At 48.6% G+C, this 19,908-nt stretch overlaps 1 protein-coding gene and 1 long non-coding RNA gene across 11 annotated transcripts in view; one reads left to right on the forward strand and one right to left on the reverse strand.

The window, feature by feature from the left end:
- Positions 1–19,908, reverse strand: part of DAPK1 (death associated protein kinase 1) — a 181,243-nt gene that overhangs the window by 123,333 nt on the left and 38,002 nt on the right. The window lies entirely within an intron of this gene.
- LOC123646602 lies at positions 1,456–6,510 on the forward strand. Its single transcript, XR_006737948.1, has 4 exons — positions 1,456–1,838; positions 4,006–4,314; positions 4,914–5,147; positions 5,718–6,510. It is a non-coding gene; the product is annotated as an uncharacterized LOC123646602 (long non-coding RNA).

Consider the following 19,908-nt stretch of genomic DNA (forward strand, 5'->3'; position numbering starts at 1 on the left):
GTGTGCACGTTCGGGCGTGGGGGGTAGACTCTGGGTGTCTTTGCAATAAGCCAGGTCCCCACAGAGCCAAGTTCCCCTCATTTTTAAGCTCCAGGAGAAACCACTCCATGGATTATAACTTCGCAAACACCAGCAACAGCTCAGACACTTGTTCCGGAGTTCCCAACAGCAATGACTCTGCAGAGGGAAGCAGTGAGTAGAAGCCTGGGGTCTCCCATCTTGTCCCCAGGTAATGGCTTTTGTTCCCAGGGTACAATTAAGTCACTGTTTGCTTTGTGTATGTGTACCGAATACACAATGCCTTCTATTCTCAAGGCCTAAAGAAAACAGGCATTGGCATGAGGCATCCACATTTTCCTTAATGAACTAAACAGCCCAACCCCAATTTCAAGTGCTAAACTTTCAATAGCAAACAAAAGGCTCATGTTCCAGTCCAGTTCCCTGAAACCAAGTGACTTTTATATCAGCCTTGAACCCTGGGAGCGTTTACTTACTTATTCTTCTCTTATCAGCACGTTGAGGGGTCAGTTCCACATGTAAGCAAGGGAAACAAACGGAGCATGTGACACTTTGGATGACAAAAAAACCTCTGAGACTCTCGCACTCAACACCCTCTGTGTTCCTGAAGGGTTCCTCTCCTCTCTCTCTCCTGTCCCCGAAATCTGGGGAATCAGGCATTTTGGACATTTGAACAGGCAAGTCAATCTTTAGAATAAAATCTCCTAAATCTCTGCCATAAATGACTCCCTCCCGTCAAGAATCCCTGAGGAAGTGGATGTCTGGGTTAAGCGGCCTTTTTGCTCCCCGAGCAGTTCCTTGCTTGTGAGTGTCACAGAAACTATAGCCCTGCAGCAGAAAAGAAGCATGATTTATGTGAGGCGAAAATGGCTATTTATTTGCATAAAAATGATGAAAAAAATGGGAAAGCGCATGGTCCCCCTAAGGGTAATAATAAAGGAAAACCAAGGTATTTGACAATATAAAAGAGGCACATGGCAGATTTACGTCAAAGCCATTTTGAAATGTTATAAAATTAGTTCCCCAAACATACCTTTCCCCTCCTTTGCTGAAAAGGTGTAGTACCTCTCCCTATTAGTAATTAGATAAGGGTAGAGTCAGAAGTGAAGTTTCTATTAAGAATGAAGTGTGTCTCATGTAGGTATGGGAGGGAAAGTGGGTTCAGAGTCTATAAAGGCTCTGGTGGTATTTGGTCAGCAGTGTTTCTGCCTTCTCTTTCCTGGACTGCAAATGACAGAAATCCTTCTCTTATCGCAGAGTGACGAAAAATATTAGCAAGTGACTCAGCTATGCAAAGATCAACACTAAAATGGCACTGAAAACTTCAAGATAAGGGGTATAAGAATCCAACGTGGGAAAAACAAACTGCCTGTCTTATAAGCTTTTCTAACCCATTAAGACCTAGAAACACAAATATTATATTGCCAGAAATAAAATCATGACATTCAGACATCTAGAAGAAGCAGTAGTTTGTAGCGACTTCTTTATTTGGAAGAGAATACCTAAAACTTAATTTACCATTTTGGTGAAAACTGTTTTCTAGAGTCTTAAAAAGAAAAACAAAGCAAGAGGACAAACAGTTCTCAGCCTTGCATTTACAGCTGTTTGGCACCATTTCTATAAACCTCCGTTGCAGCCAGGAAGCACGACACAAGACCAATGGCCTGGAAGACCTCTCGTAGGGACAGCCGGGATTTAAGCAGAAAGCGGCTGCTACACACCCCACCCGGCTGCATCTATGCTCAGACTGCCGGGATCCAGGTCTGCACCCATCCACTCCAAAAAGCACAGCCTGTTGGACCCAACTCTCCAGCAGTAAGGTAATTACGGGCTTTGAGCCTTAACTGACACCCATTCCAGGATATCTATTTCCCCATAAAGGGCTTGTCAAAAGTGGGACACTAAAGTATTTGTATTTACTAATTGCACATAACATACATGTGTGTGCATTTCTATGCAGGTATCTGCGCTGAGCCTTTAAAAATACAGGTTCCAGGGCCCTCCTTAGATTATGATTCAGTCCATGCGGATGGGCCCAGCAACCTGCATTTCAACAAGCTGCCGGTGCTCCTGATGCACGGTGAAGTGTGAAATGCACAGACCTGGAGTAGCAGTTCTCAACTGCAGAGTCACTGGGGGAGCTGTTGAAAATCCAGATGCCCTCACCAGACCCCAGACCAATTAAAATCCTAATCTCTGAGGCTGAGCCCAGGTAGGGTGATGTTTAAAATTCATAGGGATTCCCCAAGCAGCCAAGGCAGTTGCTTCTTATGCAAAACCAGACAGGACCCAGAGAATTTCCTCTATTTGGAGAAACTGCTCCCCCCAGTATTTTTTAATTATTCCTGCTAGCCAAACCCTACATTTCCATAGCAGATTCTATATTCCTCTAAAACTGCTTTCTCAGTATAAAGTCCGCTCATTACATTAGACCACCATGCTCCCCAGGACTAGAAAGAACTGGGCTCTTCACCATGGAGAGCTCTGTTGTCACACCCAGGGAGCAAATGATTAACAACTGCAATTTAAAAGTGGTCCCGTTCTGCAACAATTCCAAAACAATATGTCTCAGACAGCCCTTTACCCACTGTTCAAGAATTTTTAGAAAATAATTTTTAATAACTTTGCTGCATCACACAAGGCACATTTGGACAGCCTTCCCCTTCTATATCCTGGCAGGATGCCACCTTGCGCGGTTCAGACCCGCATGCAGAAGAGGGGAGGATCATACTTAAGCCGCCGGGTGATGGCACCCACACTGTGTGCCGTCTTCCCACTCTCTTCCACCCACAGTCCTTGAAGCTGGGGGGCCCAGAGCGGGCACAAGAAGGTGCCCTGATGAAAAACACAGCTCCCCATGGACCGCATTAATTGCAAGCTAAATTGCTCCAATAAATTGTTTTAAAATGCAAGTGCTTTCGAAAGAAGCTAAGCCTCATTCACCAGGGGTTGGTGCTTTAACTCAGTGCTCACAAGTGGAGGGTTCTGGGGGACGTTGTTTGTTTGAGCCACAGCGCTGGGCCACAGTGTTTTGAAAAGAACTCAGTCCATTGTCAGTATTTTAAAACTCTAATTCCTGGTGTTGCCTGAAGACTTGGAAAGGCTGGCAGCACTGGCCCGTGTCCCAGCAGGCAGGAAGCGCGGAGTAAATAGCACTTGCCCCTTTAGATGGCCTGTGTGCTGCGGCTGCACAGGGCCCACGGCTCCCTATTGCCTGCGCCAGGTCAGCTTCGCTCCTGCTGCATCTGCACGGCCAGCTCTTTAATCAATAACTCACCCTGAAAGGGCAGAACTGGTGATAGGATTTTTGTAATCACATTTTTGGTCTTCCACTCATTTAGCCATGAGACCCTGGGCAGTCACTGTCCTCTCCTCCGAGCCTTAGCATTACTATTTTGATTGAATGGTGACGCTGCTTGGGGTGTCCATGAGTACTAAAAGGAAATGAACATGAATATGAAAGCGTTCGGGAATGATGGAGCAGTGGGCACGTGCAACTCAGGAGACTAGAGTCATGCTTGGTAGGGACGCCCTGGAGGGAGGTCTGCTGGGGTGGGGCTCATACACTAATTTGAAGGCAATTTGAGGAGTCTAGGCTCAAATTACCCCCCAGGAGGGCAGCAACTGCAAGCCCAGCACCAAGAAGAGCTCAGTTCCAACAAGGGCTCCTCCCACGGCCAGTGTGCCAGTGCAAACCAAGAGGTTGCCAGTTCTTGAATTCAGAGGAAGAGGCTGCAAAAGGCATTCTCACAACTGGGCATAATTCCCTCACTACTTCCAGCCCGACCCTGCATCTCCATTTAGACCAGGGTCTCCTGATCCACATGTGGGCGTTCTCTAACCAGATGGAAAGACATAGAGCAGGGGAGGACATACCCCCTCCCTCCTTCCCCAGCCCCCACAGCCTTCCCTATCCCCACCTCCACAGACCTTCCTCTCTCTTTTTCCCTGTATTATCAGTTTAGTTCATTATTTGCATTTTGGCAGGATTTTCCTTTTCCAGGCCTATCTACGGAGTGGAGGAGACAGCAGATGGCCTGCTACACAGCTAATTTGAGGACATATTCAAGACAGTAATCAGCTACAGATTGACTTGGCACCAGCCACCAAGGGAGGAGAGGCCAAGTATTTCTAAAGTCCAGCACGTCCCCGTGACTTTGCCTTCGCTTGCTTTGCCAGTAGAAAGAGAATATTTTAATCTCATAATAATTTGTTTTGGAAGGAACTCTAGATTTCATAAGCAGTCTAAATCTTCAGGTGAATGGCCACGATGAAGTCTGGGGAACTCCTCCTTGGGTTGGTAACCTTTCATCAGTCAGCCTTCTTGTTATTTTCCTATCCGACCAGCACCCAAATGTATGGGTATCAGCTCATGCCCTTGCCATACTGACCATGAAGATCTGTCAGTGGGAAGGACATTGTCAACACCCGCTGAACTCCCCTCCCCTGTGTGCCACGATGATGCTTCATCAGTCCAGCGAGGTGTTCAGATAAGGAGATAAAGTTGGCCTGGTAGGACCAGCTCCCTAGTCCTTACTTTCCCTTCATCCTTCCAAGAGCCCAACCAGTGTGTCCATCTCATCCTTGTTCTTCTTATTCAGAATGCTGGTCTACAAATGGTCTAGGCTAGTTCTGTAGAGTCAGCACGACTTTCATAATTTATTCTCCCCACCTTATTTTTGGTAGATCCTTTAAAAACCTGAGCTTATTTATTTAGAAATGTCCTTTACCAATAAATATTTATCTCCCTCCACCTTTTGTCCTCAATTGCAGCATTTCTGACATTGCTTACAGTCTCAATTTTTAGAGCCCCCTAACTTGTTAACCCATATCATCTTGGAGACAGATAGATAGATATAAATAAATACATATAAATTCTTTCTACTTTCTTGAAGACCAAGAATGGCTTCATAATTGACTATGAACCCTACAACAACATGGCTGTGACGCAGTTCCAAGAGCTCTTAACAGAGTCCTGAGACAGGCAAGGAGGTTCAAATCCCAGCTCTGCCATGAAATGCTGTGTGACCTCAGGCAAGATGCTTAACTTCTCTGGGTCTCAGTTTCATCATTGGCAAAATGAAGAGAATAATGCCTACCTCTCAGTGTTCTTGCAAGACTGAAATAAGGTAATACACATAAAGAGCTTAACAAAGTGCTTGGCATATGGTAAAAAAAAAAATGTTCACATACAGCTAGGAGCACTGAGTAGCAGTAAGGAAAATGATGGTAGTAGTGGGAACATGAAAGTGGAAGAAGGGAGGAGAAAAAAAGACAAAGCAACAGGAAATTTAAAATGGGTGTTCTGGGTTCACTTCCAGACCTCAGTAGATTTCCGGAACTCAAATTTTGGCTTCTCTTAGAACATCATTTTGCTTTTCCCTTAGCAAGAACAATACACATCCAGCCTTTTTTGGAGGTCCGGAAGCCTGGGGAGTAAATTCCCTCCGGTCTGTCACCTGTGTTATTGTCACCACTTGCTATTCTCCTGTGAACCCGCAGCAACGACCTGCAGCCAGGCACTTCCCCATCCCAAGCTTCACTTTCCTCACATATAAAACACGGGGCCTTAGGAGAGATGACTCCTCCAGTTCCTGCGCCTTTGATCCTGAGAGCTGGGTTCCTCCAGTTGGCTTCCGTTCTGGAGGCGGAGGACTGGGGTTCTGATTCTTCAAAGTGTTTTTGCTTCAACCCCTCAGAGAAGCTCCCAGAGGCAACACGGCTGTCTCCTGTGTCCTGTCTCTCGCTCTTCCTCTGAACAGCCTCTCGACACTCGTCGTTCGTGCTCCCAACCATTCCCTTTCCAGGCTGCCGGGACCGGTGCCCTGCTCCACGACACATCCTGAGGTCACCGAGGAGACGTGGGGGCGCTTTCTGTAGCACCAGCGACCCCAGGCTCCTTGAGCTCCTTCGTGAAGAGTCTTTCTGTGAGTCTCCACAGCACAGTGCCTGCCAGGTGCTCAGTGACTGTGGACAGGGTCTTCCTTTCCTGGGAGCACTGATTCTTTTCCCAGACACAAAGCCCACCTGCCTTCAGCAAAAACCAGCAGGGGAAACAGACCCACAGAGACCCGTCAGCTCTTCCTCTGCAGGACCCCCAGTGTCTACATTGCTTCCACCACACAAAACTTTGGAATTAGGGGGACCAGTGGCACCAGCTATGGTTTGAATGTGTCCCGTAAAGTTCATGTGTTGGAAACGTAATCCCCAGTGCAACGGTGTTGAGAGGTGGGACCTTGAAGAGGTGATTGGTCACAAGGACTCTGCCCTCATGAATGGACTAATGCTGTCACTGCAGGAGTGAGTCCCTGACAAAAAGGATGAATTCAGCCCACTTCATCTATCTGTCTCTCCCGTGTGCTCTCTTGCCCTCCCTTACCCTCTCGCCTTCCAGCACGGGATAGCACGGCAGGAAGGCCCTCTCCAGGTGCTGGCGACATGCTCTTGGACTTCTCAGCCTCCAGAACCATGAGCAAAATAAACTTCTACTGTTTACAAACTACCCAGTCTTGAGTATTCTATCACAGCAGCAGGAAGTGGACTAAGACAGCACCCTCTTTCCCAGATAGCAAAAGTGAGCCTTGGGTGGTGAATCGTATGTGCCTCAGGCAGTGGGACAGCCAGGCCTGGTCAGTCACGTGCCCTGACTCCCAGCACAGTGCTCACACTGATATAGTAGTTATTCTCTGTACCTTGTCACCCAGTGACCTGCCATTCCTACTGTGTGCCAGGATCTGAGTAGGGGCACAGGAGCCATTGAAGGAGAGGAAATAGGCTCCTCCCATAATCTGTAAACAAATAAGCACAGGGCAATGTAGAAAATGCCCATTGTGTGTGGAGGGCTCCAGGGGGGAATCAGGAGAATCACGTGTGTTTTGAAGAGAGGACAAAGATGTTCCAAGGAGAGAAGGGGAGACAGACATACTAAATTGAAGGCACAACATATCCAGAAAAGTGCCAAAACCCACGCAATTGTGGGGAATGGCATGAACGTCTGTGTGGCTATTGTGGAAGGTTTGTGCAAGGAGTGGGCAGTGGTCATCCTGTGGGCACAACAAACTACTCAATTGGGGCTATAGGGGCCCCAATAGCAATCATTCCCTTGATCACAATTCTGTGGTTCCAGCATGGGCTGGGCTCAGCTGGGCAGGTTGTCTGCTCCTCCTGGTGCTGGTGGCGCTCAGTCACGTGTGTGCAATTATTGGGGCTGGCTGGATCCGATGGCCTCACTGGAACATTTAGTGGTGTGAGCTGGCTGCTGGCTGGGCCTCTCACTCCACAAGGCCTCTCATCCTCCAGGAGGCTAGACAGAATATCTTTACATGACAGCAAAGTGTGGCCAGAGAGCAAGGTCCAGTCTTGGAAGTTGTACAACATCCCTCTGCAAGTCTCTGCTTGGCAGATCAAGTCACAAGGCCAGCTCCCATTCAGGGGGTGCGGTGGGGGAAACAAGCCAAAGTGCAAAGAGGCACAGGCACAGGCAGGTGTGGTTCCTGGGGACCATGAGTACTGCAGCTACCCCAGAGTGGACAGAGACAGTATTAGTGCATGCGTCCACAACATATCTTACAAATTGGGGTGCAAACCCCTAACATCCAAAAGTATTCAAGGAGCTTAAAATCACATTTACCTTTGTACCCCCAATTGCGACTCCCCTAATTCTTCCCCACACATTATGTTTAATAAATTTGTGTGGATTGATTGATTAAATTCTCACAAATGCAGACAGTTACAAACTTAGGAATTGGGAGTTTACCAAGAGAGGTTGTCTGAAGGTACAGTTAACAAAGAATGAAAAATCTCTTTTGCTTACAAAATACTTCAAGACAATAGAATAGGAACATGATCATTTCATAATGAGGGGCCCAGTACCTGCGCTGAAATTCACTGGAAACAAACTTCTAGGTGGATTGTGGCCCTCCTTCTATTTTCCAACCTTCACTCCAAATCACATCATTCATCATGAAGAAAGTAAAAAAGTTTAAGAGGTCAGTATTTGTTTCAGGTTCTATAAAAAGGCAGAGCAAGTCATCAAGTCTGGGCAGAATCCTCTGTACCTCATCCTTGAAGGTTAATGTAGAGCCAACTGTCTTTGCTCCGCAGTAGCAGCAGACTGATGCTTCAATCTGTCTTCCCAATTCGGGCACCAACATGCTATCATTTCATGAGTTAGACTTGGCAAGATTTATCTATTTCCTTCTGGACGTTGTGCCTGAGATTAAGCAAAACAGTATGGCACCAGGTTCTACGGACAATCTCAACTTCCCTCAACTGTAAATAAAATAGAGACTTTGGGTTAGCAAACAACCCAGCTCCTGATCCTTTTTCTGTAAAAATTTAACACTCTATTCAAATAACTACTGCAGCGGTGGTAGTCACCACATGCAGGGTCCTCTCCTTTCAGCACATGGCAGGACGGCACACACCATGCTTTCAAGTTGGGTGTGGCCCCATGACTTCCTCTGGCCAGTACAAGCGGGCTCAAGTACGTGTGTTGGTTCCAGACCAAAGCCTCAAGAGCCAGCTCTCAATCTGCCACAGCCTCTTCTTCACCAGTGTGACCACCATTTTCCAGACAGTAGAGGCTCTATTAGCTTTGGTCCTGGAGGACACATGAGGGTGAGGCTCCAGCTAACTCACATTAGCTATTGGGGTTGTTTGTTATAGCAGCATGGCTTTGCCCATCCTAACTTAATATGCCTTTGATGAACATGTAACTCATCTTTGACTGCTGTGTTGATGGCCCAATTTTCAGTTTTAGAGCAGTTCAAATGACAGTAATACACTACTCCCCACTTCCCTCTGCTTAATCGCTCCTCCTTTCTTCTCACTTGCCTTGGGCTTAGGAAACTGTTTTATCTTCTTTCTTCACAGCAAACCCACAGAAGGTACTGTGTTCAGGGAGAAAGCTTGGGGCCATGTAAGTTCCTTACCTACCACAGGACCTTTGCTCTGACTCTTTGAATGTCATCCCCGAATTTGGGATCATGGGACCAAACAGCATCTGCATTGCCTGTGGTGAACATCTCATCCACAATCTTGATCCTGAGGGGAAAAGTGAGCCACTTGCCTAGAATAAGTGGCAAGCCAGTTCTAAAACCCAGGCTGTTTGCATGGATCCATTCCTGGCCCACGTCCTGCTGCCTCAACTGTCCCCCAGCACCACCGCAAGCACTGTGCAGAGCCAGGCTTCTCTTCCCTGGAATCTGAACTTGCCTTTTCCAGCTGTGCACAGCTGGTCTCAGGGCTCATGGGCCTGATGCTCTCTGCTTTCCAGAGGTTTCTCTTTTCTGGTCCCACAGCCACATGTCCCCAAAGGCCACCCCATCCTGGATGCCCAAAGCCTATAACCACACTGACAGCAACTCAGAAAGCCTTGACTGGCCTCCCTGGGACTCCCACTAGGCCCTTGCCCCCACCTCCACTGCCCTAGTCCCTGCCTGGCTCCTTTCAGCAGCCAGGAGGACTACAGCCCCTACACCCAGGGACCCTTCACAGGAGCACGACGGGCGTTGACTGGTCTGGCGGTGGGAGGATCTGCTTGAGTGACGCCCCCCATCCTTCTTCACAGAGGCCTAGTAACAATGGAAGGAGTGTCTATTGAGTGCAGCATGATGAACTATCATCTGACTAAGACTTCTCAGAGAGGCCAAGCTTTTCAACCTCCATTTCACATCTGAAAACTCATTCCAATGGCAGGATTTTAAAGCAGACCCGTCCAGAGGAGCCCTCGCAGGCAGCCGCCCGGATCCCATGCTTCTCCGCGACCAGATGCACGACACGCCCCTTCCCTCTCACTGCGGCAGAATTTAGAGCCTGCACGCAAGGAGGAAAGCCGGCAAGTTCTAGCGGCAGGAAAGGTGGGCAGATGCCTCTGGCATCAGGGCAGGTCATTTAAAAGACTTCTGTGCCCCACATTCTTTGTACCATCGCCTAAACCCCAAGAAGGGGGGACACTGAAGACCCGCAGGTGAACACAGGAATGCAGGTGCCTGCCCTACACGGCCCCCTTCCAGCTTCCCATCAGAATCCCCTTTTATTCAGGGCAGCAGTGTGCCCCCTCCCCAAGTGCCAGGGTGGGGTGAGGGTGCCTTGTGACCCAGTCTGGATGGTGAGAGGTGAACAAAGCCACCCACCGGAGGCCCCAGGAAAGCCCACGCAGGGTCCAATGAGGCAAGAGTGCACCCCTTTCCCTTACACTTCCCTTCCTCTCGCCTGAACCGTGGGCACGGGGGCTGCAGCTCTGGCTGTCACCCTGAGGCTGGGGGCAGAACCTAGGGGACCCTGGGTCTCCAGTGGCCCCGAGGAGCTGCCTGGTCAGCTCTGTCCACCCACCTCCCCATGTCTGTGTGAAAGAAAAAGGAACCTTTAAGTTGCGTAAACTACTCCGCGAGGGGTTTCTGTTTCGAGCACCCAAATGCAAAGCCTATCCAGCGACCATCCCAGCAGGGCAATCCCTCGGCAGGCCTGGGGAATTTCTTTTCTTCAGTGGAAAGTCAATGACTCAGAGAAATTAACAATCAATGGAAGGTTTCATTAGAATAAAAATGCACTCTGGCCAGACACGTTTGGTATATTTTGGGGCAATGATTAGGGAGAGCATAAAGGCTCAACTCTTGCTGCTCTTAAAATACGAAGTAAGCACAAATTGCTCCTCACCTAATACATCAGTTGTTCACATGCTTTAATTACATATTATATTTTGGGGAAAATGAGGGGGAAAGAAAGAAAAGGTAAGACAGACGGGCACCCGAATGTCCACTGATGGATGAATGCACACGGCAGATGTGGTCCAGCCATGTGACGCAATAGTATGCAGCCCTGAACAAGGGAAATTCAGGCACATGCCACAACACGGATGCACCTCGAGGACATCACGCTAGGTCAAGTGAGCAAGCCATGAAAGCACAAATATTATACAATTCCATTCATAGGAGGTGTCTAAAGTGGTCAAAATCACAGAAACAGAAAATAAAATAGTGGTTGCCAAGGGCTGGGGAAGGGGGAGTGAGTGTTTGATGGGCAAAGAGTTTCCGTTTTACAAAATGAAGCAGTTCTGGAGATGTGTCGCATAACAATGTGAACATACTTGACGCTACTGAAGTGTATGCTTAAAAATGTTTAAGATGGTACGTTTGATGTTATGTGATTGTAACAATTAAAAACGAAATTTAAAAATTTCTTTAAAGATACAAGGGCAGAGGAGGGAAGAGGGGAGAAAAAGGCTCACAAACCCAGGAGGGGACAACAGAAGCAGGGGGAGGAAGGGGAAGGGCGTGGCGGGAAGCGGGAGGGACAGGAGACCCTCTGAGGGGGCATGCAAATCCGGTCACACGGGTCACTCACTGGGGCTTCGGGCATCAAAGGTCCACATCGGAGACCTTTCAAACACCCAGGACTGGTACAGACACTTGACTGCTCACTGATCTCAGTTCAAAAAGAACTGTGGAGTGGCACCGTGCGTGCAGGGGTTCTGGCAGGGATTCTGACCTGACGGCCTAAACTGCCCGGTACCTAGCAGGGGCTCACCAAGGATCTTCCAAGTCAGTTAAACGAAAGAATATGCTAATCCAGGCCAGGCAAGGTGGCTCACACCTGTAATCCTAGCTCTTTGGGAGGCAGAGGCGGGTGGATCACTTGAGCTCAGGAGTTCGAGACACACCTGAGCAAGAGCAAGACCCTGTCTCTACTAAAAAAATAGAAAGAAATTAGCTGGACAACTAAAAATATATAGAAAAAATTAGCCAGGCATGGTGGCGTGTGCCTATAGTCCCAGCTACCTTGGGAGGCTGAGGCAGGAGGATCGCTTGAGCCCAGGAGTTTGAGGTTGCTGTGAGCTAGGCTGACGCCTCAGCACTCTAATCCGGTCCAAGGCCACCAGGGGCCCACAGCCTCCCACATCCTGCTTTTGAGAGCTTCTGGGAGAGTCCACAGCTGCGGAGAAAGCGCAAGGAAAGTCCAGCGTGGTAGATTAGCCACGGGTGCTATTGAAACTTAACTTTAACTAAAATTAATGAACATTAAAAATTCCTTTCTTCAGAAGTACCAGTCACATTTCAAGTGCTCAATAGCCACACGTGTCCAGTGGCCACCAACACTGGACAGCACAGAACATTCCCATAATCACAGAAGGGTCTGTAGCACGGCACTGGTGTGGACACTATCCTATCCTATCCTGTCCTGCACAGGGCACCGGGCACTCTGGAGGACCAGTGTAACACACCACACCACCTCTCTCCGCCTCAGTTGTTTCCTTATTTGTAAAACAAGGATAATATTAGCATCTGATTTTTAAGGTTGTTAAGTAGATTAAATTAGACAATACAGGTGAAGCACAAAATGCCTGGCTCACCGTGCAAGCTCCATGAGCACTAGTCATTGTCTTGTGGGGCAGGGGGAGGAGGGTAGCTGGGATGCGCACATACACACTCAGCTGTGGTTTCCTACACAGGGAGACCATGAGTTACTCTCTCCTCCCCGAGTTGGGAAAGATTCTCAATAGGCAACTGGAAGGGAGGGTCCCTCCGAGGAGCTCCAGTGGGCGGGGGTGCTGTGCACAGGGTCCGGGCAGTCTGGTTTCTCCCCCACCTGCCTACCAGGAGTCCACCTGCAGGGAGCGTGGGAGTAGGAACCGTGCTCTGGGGGTATGGAAGCCACAGTGGGTGGCTGAGTCCCCACGTGGCTCCAGAAGGCTGTTCAATGAGGCCAGGAAGGGATGGGATCCACAGACGAAAACTGCTGCCCGTATGGATAGAAACCCCTTCCAGCCCAGCCCTTCCCTGCAAGGGCCCTGAGGTCAAGAACAGCAGAAATCAGGGCCCCAGTGAGTGCCTAGGAATTGTTCATTTTGGCCTAACAGGACGTTTATGTGCGATGATCCCCTGACAGCTTGCACATCTCTCTCCATGGGCGACGTGCGCCACATGCATTTATGTGCGTAGTGCATTGTAGCAAGTGTTTCTGAGATCCTTTATGCATTTCAGATTTTCAGTTGAAAATCTTACTAGACTATGTCCCATAATTTCTTTCTCAGGTGTGCTTTATTTATTTTCTCCCATTGTTCTGCGGGCTTAGCCTCGGGGGTTGCAATGCTGCCCAACAGGGCGTGACCCATTTGGAGCAGCCTGGGTTGCCCGGGGAGCGCTGACGAGATGCACCCCCACGGTGCAGATAAGATGCCCGGCTCCAGGATTCCTGACGTCCCGTGACACCCGACGGACCGCGTGCCTCCCGCGGCCCTCACAGAGCGGCACCACGAGGGGACCGCACGAGCTCCTCCTCTCAATTCTAACAACCAAAATTAAAATGAAGGATTTGTTATGGTCGAGTAAGTGAAAGAAGGAAAACACTCCAAAGATTGCTGACTAATCCAGCCAGAGACACACTCAGCTAAAGGATTAGGTCATTTTAAAAACCCAGTACATTTTTCCGTTAACAGAGCACTTCTTAATGAATAATGTTCGAAGTAATAGGAGGGAGATTCCGTAGGAGATAGAAATCTTGTAATGGCCTTGTCCCCAAGATTATTTGTCAATAAAATCTATGGACATCTGATATTGTTTTAAATGTATAATTTGTTAATCTGCATGGCTTCAGAGCTCACAAAACAAGATTCTTTGAGTCACAGAAAGAAAACTGTTGTTTCTTCATGAGATGAACGATCTAATTTGGAAGGACGAGGAAGGTGGCCGGACGCAGTGAATGCGGAAGGGGACGGCAAGGCAAGGACGAAGGTTCTCCCCTGGCCCGGCCACGGTGGAAAATGAAGATCCCAGGCTTCCGGAATCTTCTCAGATGAGTACCACGTGTTCCTCAGAGGACTGGCTGGGTGGAGGTGCCACTGCCAGGTAACATTCGCCTTGAACAAAGGCTGTGAGACCAGAAGAGGTTTGAAGACCACCGGCCTTACCAAGATGCTGAGCCTCGAGGAGAGCTACGGCTGAGGAAGGTGCTACCCCTCTCTCCCTGCAAAGTGGCCACGAGGGAAGGGTGAGGGCAGAGGCCAGGCCTTCTCCTTCCTGCTTTCTCTCCTTCAGGGGATCTGAAGAGCTGGAGGGCGCGGAGAGGCTAAAGGTCACCTGCCCACCTGCACCACAAAGCTCCAGATAAAGACCTGGCCTGCGTCCTGAGGCTCCCCAACCCAGGAGGCCAGACCAGGCAAAGGTTCTGCCCAGCAGGGGCAATTCCTTTCCCTTCTTGGTCCCTTCCTGAGAACAAGGACAAGGAAAAGCAATTTGGCCACCCCTTTAAGTAAAAACTTGAGGAAATTCCTTCTCCTGAGGGCACAGGCTGAGAAGCCACACAGGCCTGGGCTGGATTTCTCTAAGCCCGCTGGGCAGAAGCACCATGGCCTTGGCCTTGCACCATGACCTGAGCAAAAGACTCCACCTCTCAGAGACCAAGGCTCTGTCTGTGAAAGAGTCGCTGTGGCTCCTTCACAGGGTTCTGGCAGGAGAACGCCCCCTTCCCCACCCCCAGCACTCACTACACCCCACCCCACATCAGCACCAGGAGGCAGACTGTCGTGTCCGCTGCTGTACCCCTCGTGCCTGCAATACTGACCCATGTACGGCCATCAGTAGGCAGAGCATCAGTCACCGACCCAGAGAGAGTAAACAGAGCCCTTGGCCCGCCACAGGCAGCATGCACAGTGGGCATGAGCCCTGCCACCTCTGCCTAGGGAAGCTGGACAAACTACTTCGCCTCTCTGTGCCTCAGTTTCCTTATCCATAAAGTCAACATAATATTTGTACCAACCTCATAGGGTTGTGTGAAGATTAAATGAGAAAATACATGAAAAATACATTTAGAATAATGCCCAGCCCACACAGGTGCTCAGCCACATAAGTTATTAATGAAATGTCCACCCCAAATGGCCTTCTTCTATTTTTGGATCCTGCATCACTCAAGAATCCCAGTGGCGGAGAATAGAATGCAAATAAACGGTCCCTCATCTGCTCCTGAGCAGTAATTATGATGGTCACACTAACTCTTGCTTCTTCCTTCATAATACCTAATTTTCTCATTTGTCTTTTTAAGAGTAAAATAATATCTAGTGGCAACATGAACTAGCGACTACTTCTGTTCCTTTAAATGGTAATTTCCCTGTGCATTGTTTAATCATATGGATGCAGAACTTGTGTACCTTTTGGCTAGCCAGTGACTTTTTAATAGTGTGCTCTTGCATGATTGCATATTTGTTCCTGATAGCAAGTTTGAAGGTGCTTCTAGTGCTTAGTGAGTTTTTACATTTTCTTTGATTTCTTGGAGGGTTTTGGTCTTTATTGTTTGTGTTACTAACATTTCTTGAGGAAGAGTATCAGATGGCTTCAGGGTGTCTGTCACACCATCTTCTCCCTGTGTCTGTGCGAGAGAAGAAAAAGAGAGATGGCAACGGAAGGACAGGAGTGCTGCTTTGAAAGGTTAAGACCAGGCTTGGTTCAAATTGTTCCCGACTTAACAACTGCCTAAGAAGACGCTGTACTACGGAAATGCCCTAATGGACAGCTAGATCAGGAACTGGATCTTCTGGGTCCATGAGGTTCAGAAATAAGGAACCCCCTTTGCTGAGAAAAAGGGATGTTATGTAAACCCCAAACCCTCTTATGTCAGAACAGTGAGGCTGCCCTTGAGGACAGCAGGGTGACAAGGCCTCAGGGCACACCCACAAGCCTGTGCACAGTTCCAGCAGTTACTCAGCTCCCAGAGCCCTCTCCAGAGATCAAGGGGCCTCTACATCTGATGCCATCATTAAATTCTCGCTGCAGGTTGTGTCAGAGAACTTGCCACCAGCAGGGCTTCTCTTTAATGACCTCCAGGGGAACCAGCTGAGGCCAAGGGCAGAGGCCCAGCAGCTCTCGGGTGTCCGGGGGCAATGGCATAGGAAGCCCAGGCAGGAGACAGCACAGGCTCCCTCCGTCCATCCTGACTAGTCGAACAGGCTGAGGCCAGCCGATGGCACTTTGTTCATTTGGGTCCAGGTTGCCATGGAGATCAGCGGTCTCCCTGGATGCCTCCTGACTACAGGAGCAACTAGGGCATTCCTGCTGAGGGATCTAAGTGAGTGACTTAAGCCCCAATGCCGGGGCGGGGGTTGTGCGGAGGGTTCCTATGGGTGGTCCCCTCCATCTTCCGGCTTGAGTCACAGGGAATGTTCCAGCATAGTCTCTGTTATGTCCAGAGGTAAAAATTCTTTAAGCTGAATTTTCTCCATGAAGTGAAGATGATATTTTTTTGGTATTACATTTTATTTTTACTGCTTCTTTCAGAATTGCATAATTCTTTAATGATTGCTATTCAACTAAAAACATGGCTCAAGGCATTGCATAAGATGGGAATAACAATTTTAAAAACCGTAGTCAGCAACATGAACCCTTGAAAGCATCAGTGTAAAAACATTCAAGAAATAACTTCCCTTGGCTTCCTTGGACTTGTTTAAGAGATTACTGACGGCAAAATCAAGTACAAAATCTTAATGGATCAGTAACTATAAACTAAGCTACTTAAATGAAAATAAAAATGTTGCCTGTTTTATGCCTTGGAACAAGATTTCTGACCTGGGGGTCTGGGAACCTGCTGAGACTGTGGGCAGAATTCAAACATTCTGATGTTTGAATATTTGAGGCATTTTTTTGAGAAGGGGTATATGGGTCTCAACTATTCTCAACGGGAGTCCCCAAATGTTAAGTTTAAAGTTTGCTTAATTGAAAGCAAAGTTTCCCAATCTGGTTCCCTTTTTTTATTCCATTGAACATGTCAAAACTTGGTGAAAGGCATATTGAGGGTGTTCTCCTGCCGCCCGGTTCTGCCCACGGGACATGTCTCATCCTTCTTCTTCCTCTTTCTCCCCTTATTGCTCTCGTCTGTGGAATATTAAAAATAAATATTGAGCATCCTAAGTGCCAGGCATAGCATGTAATAATTATTAAGATGCACATGCATAGGATGCGCAGGGAGGTCGGAGGTTCTGTGTGGATATCAAATATTCCCAATCACTCAACCCCACCCTATGTGGCAGGTAAAAGCCAAAAACAGAAATGCTCAGAGTCTGATGAATGGGATTTTGCTTGGTTTCTTGCCCAGCTGGAGCTTAAATATCAACCACAACGTTGAGGGCCAGAACAAACGTGTCTTCTCAAAAGTAGTTTTAAATTCGGAGATGGAAAGTAGAACGGTGGTTGCCAGGGGGGATGGAGAGTTAGTGTTTGACGGGTCCAGAGTGTCAGCTGGGGAAGATGAAAAAGTCCTGGAGATGGATGGCGGTGACGGTGGCACAACGCTGAGAATATACTTAACGCCACTGAACTGTGCACTTAAAAGTGGTTAAAAAGGTACATTTTATGGTATGTACACTATACTATAATAAAATCTTTTTTAAAAAGGAGTCCTGATTTTTCTGTCTGTACTTGGCAAAAAGAGATGTCACCAGTGCCTGCCTCTGCCAGGGTGCTGGAGAAAATGAGTCTGCCAGGCCACAAGTTTCACAAACGCTAATGTACATTAGGTTCTTCCGTATTTTCCAGACAGCGGTGTCCCTGTCACTATTCAGGACGGTATCCTCCTCTTGGGACGTCAGCAGGGTTGGGAAGGACATCCTGGGTCCAGAGAGCCCTGAGCTGCAGTGTTGGGGACAGCCTCATCAGACCAGGCCTCCACGCTCCCCGAGAACTTCCTGACGAGCAGCATTCCCCCCTCTGCGGGCTGGCCTTGCCAGGCTCTGTGCTCCCCACCGTGTCCTGGAAGATGTGGGACCCCCACCGGGACCTGTGCAGGGCCCTGCCTGGCTGGGAGGCACAGCGTCGTGTTTCTGAGCCAGTAGCCTGAAAGGTGAGCCAACCCCGGGAAGCTCGATGTTGGCTTAGAACTTGATCCTGGCTATCACAGGGACTCCTCGCCCTTGAAGCCCCTGTGGCTTACTGGCAGCCGAGATTATCCCAGAGTGTAGCTGGTCATCTGGATTCCGGCTGCCGATCGCTGGCCCACAGAGGCATCTGAGACTCGCATCTGCTGCAGGCTAGACTTTCGCGTGTCTATCAGCACCGCTCGCTCCGCGGAGATGACAGCACAAGGGTGATGTTTATCTTCAGGACTCTCCTCCTGGGCTCTTCAGTGACTCTGGTTTGGTTACAGGTTCTTCGTGTTGCTGTATCAGCAGCCACACTGTCCTCAAAGAGTTCATGGGCTCATCGCTTTCCCCTAGCGGAGGAGGGGGACGTCACGCTGGGCCAGCCCCCAACCGCCACCATGGGCCCACGATGGTTCCTCGAGTCTACTCTCTCCCTTATCTCCGGAGGCTGATGTCCTGTCCTTCATCCGCTGTCACCACTGTCCTCGGAACAGGACGATCTCCGCAGCTCCCCACTTCCTTGCTGTCCCAGATGCCAGGCCCTCAGCCTTTGGGTCTTTAAGGATTTCATCACCAACCTCACAGGGAAACCAACAGGCTGGCTTAAAATCTAAATTAACAGTCAAGATGATGTCAGCCAGTTTTAAGAAGTAGGATCTGCGGTTTGTAATTGCTACCTCCTGACGACCCGGAGTGACCAGAGTGACCCTGAGGAAGCCCAGGGCGCCCCCCAGCTGGGTCTCCGGGCCCCAGGAGCATCCTGCCGCATCCATCCCCAGGTTAGCTCCCCAGCCCCAGGGTCAGGGCATGTACCCAGGAGAAACAAAAGAACAGGTTCACAGAAAGACTTGGACAAAAGTGGTTCTAGCAGCTTTCTTCACAGTAGCCCAAACTGGTGCCCCTCAACAACAACGGCTAAGCACACTGCAGTCTATTTGTACGATGGAGCGTGACTCAGTAGTGAAGAACAAACTACTGATACATGAAACAAGCCAGGTGCTGGGGTCACGGGTTGAATTACACCTCCACTCCATTCATATGTTGAAGTCCCAACCCTCAGAACCTCAAAATGTAACCTTATTTGTAAATAGAGTCATCATAAATGTAATTAGTTAAGATGACTATAATTAGCTAGTATGACCTACAATGAGGACATACTGCAATAGGGTAGGCTCCTAACCCAACATGACAGATGTCCTTAGGAGGACCTTAGGTCCTTAGGAGGAAACTTGGACACAGAGCCACAGAGAATGTCATGTTATGCTGCCACAAGCCCAGGAACTTCCAGAAGCTAGCTGGAACAGAGTCCACTGACACCTTGATCCTGGACTTCCAGCTTCCAGACCTGTGAAGCATAAAGTTCGGTTGCTTAAGCCATGCAGTCTGTGGTATTCTGGTACAAAGGCCCTTGCAAACGAATGCAGTTGGTCATAGAAGTCTTACACAAAATAGTACACACACCGTATGCTCTCATCCAAATTAAGTTCTAAAACAGGTTAACCTATGGTGAAAAAAATCAGAACGATGGTTTCCTTTGGAGGGGTGGGGTGGGAATGACTGAGGGGGCAGACGAGGGAACTTTCTGGGGTGATGGCAACACTCTGTGATTACCCTGATGGAGTTTGGGCTACACAGGGGATGCACGTGTCAACACTCTTCAGAAAGTGCACTTAGGACTCCTGCTTCTCACTCTACACACAAAAAGAACCATCAACAAATGCTGAACTCTGGGAACTGTTGCATGATGATACGTTAAAGGGGTGAGGTGTGCAGATACCTGCAATTTACTTCTCAATGCATAAAAAATGGAGATCGTTTGACAGAAGGAAAAATATAAAATGTTAACTGTGGATCTGGGTAGTGGGTACACGAGTTTTCACCATGTTTTTTTTTTCCTCAGTTTTTCTATATAGTTGAACATTTTCAAAACAAGATATGGAAAAACATCACCACGCTGATTGGTTTCTTTCAGTGCTCTGCTGCCAGTTGTGTTAACATAATCACATGACAGTGCTACTAAGGATCTAGAAGGCAAGCAATGAAAG

The sequence above is a fragment of the Lemur catta genome, chromosome 10 (genome assembly GCF_020740605.2).
Source record: "Lemur catta isolate mLemCat1 chromosome 10, mLemCat1.pri, whole genome shotgun sequence".
Classification (NCBI taxonomy): Eukaryota; Metazoa; Chordata; class Mammalia; order Primates; family Lemuridae; genus Lemur; species Lemur catta.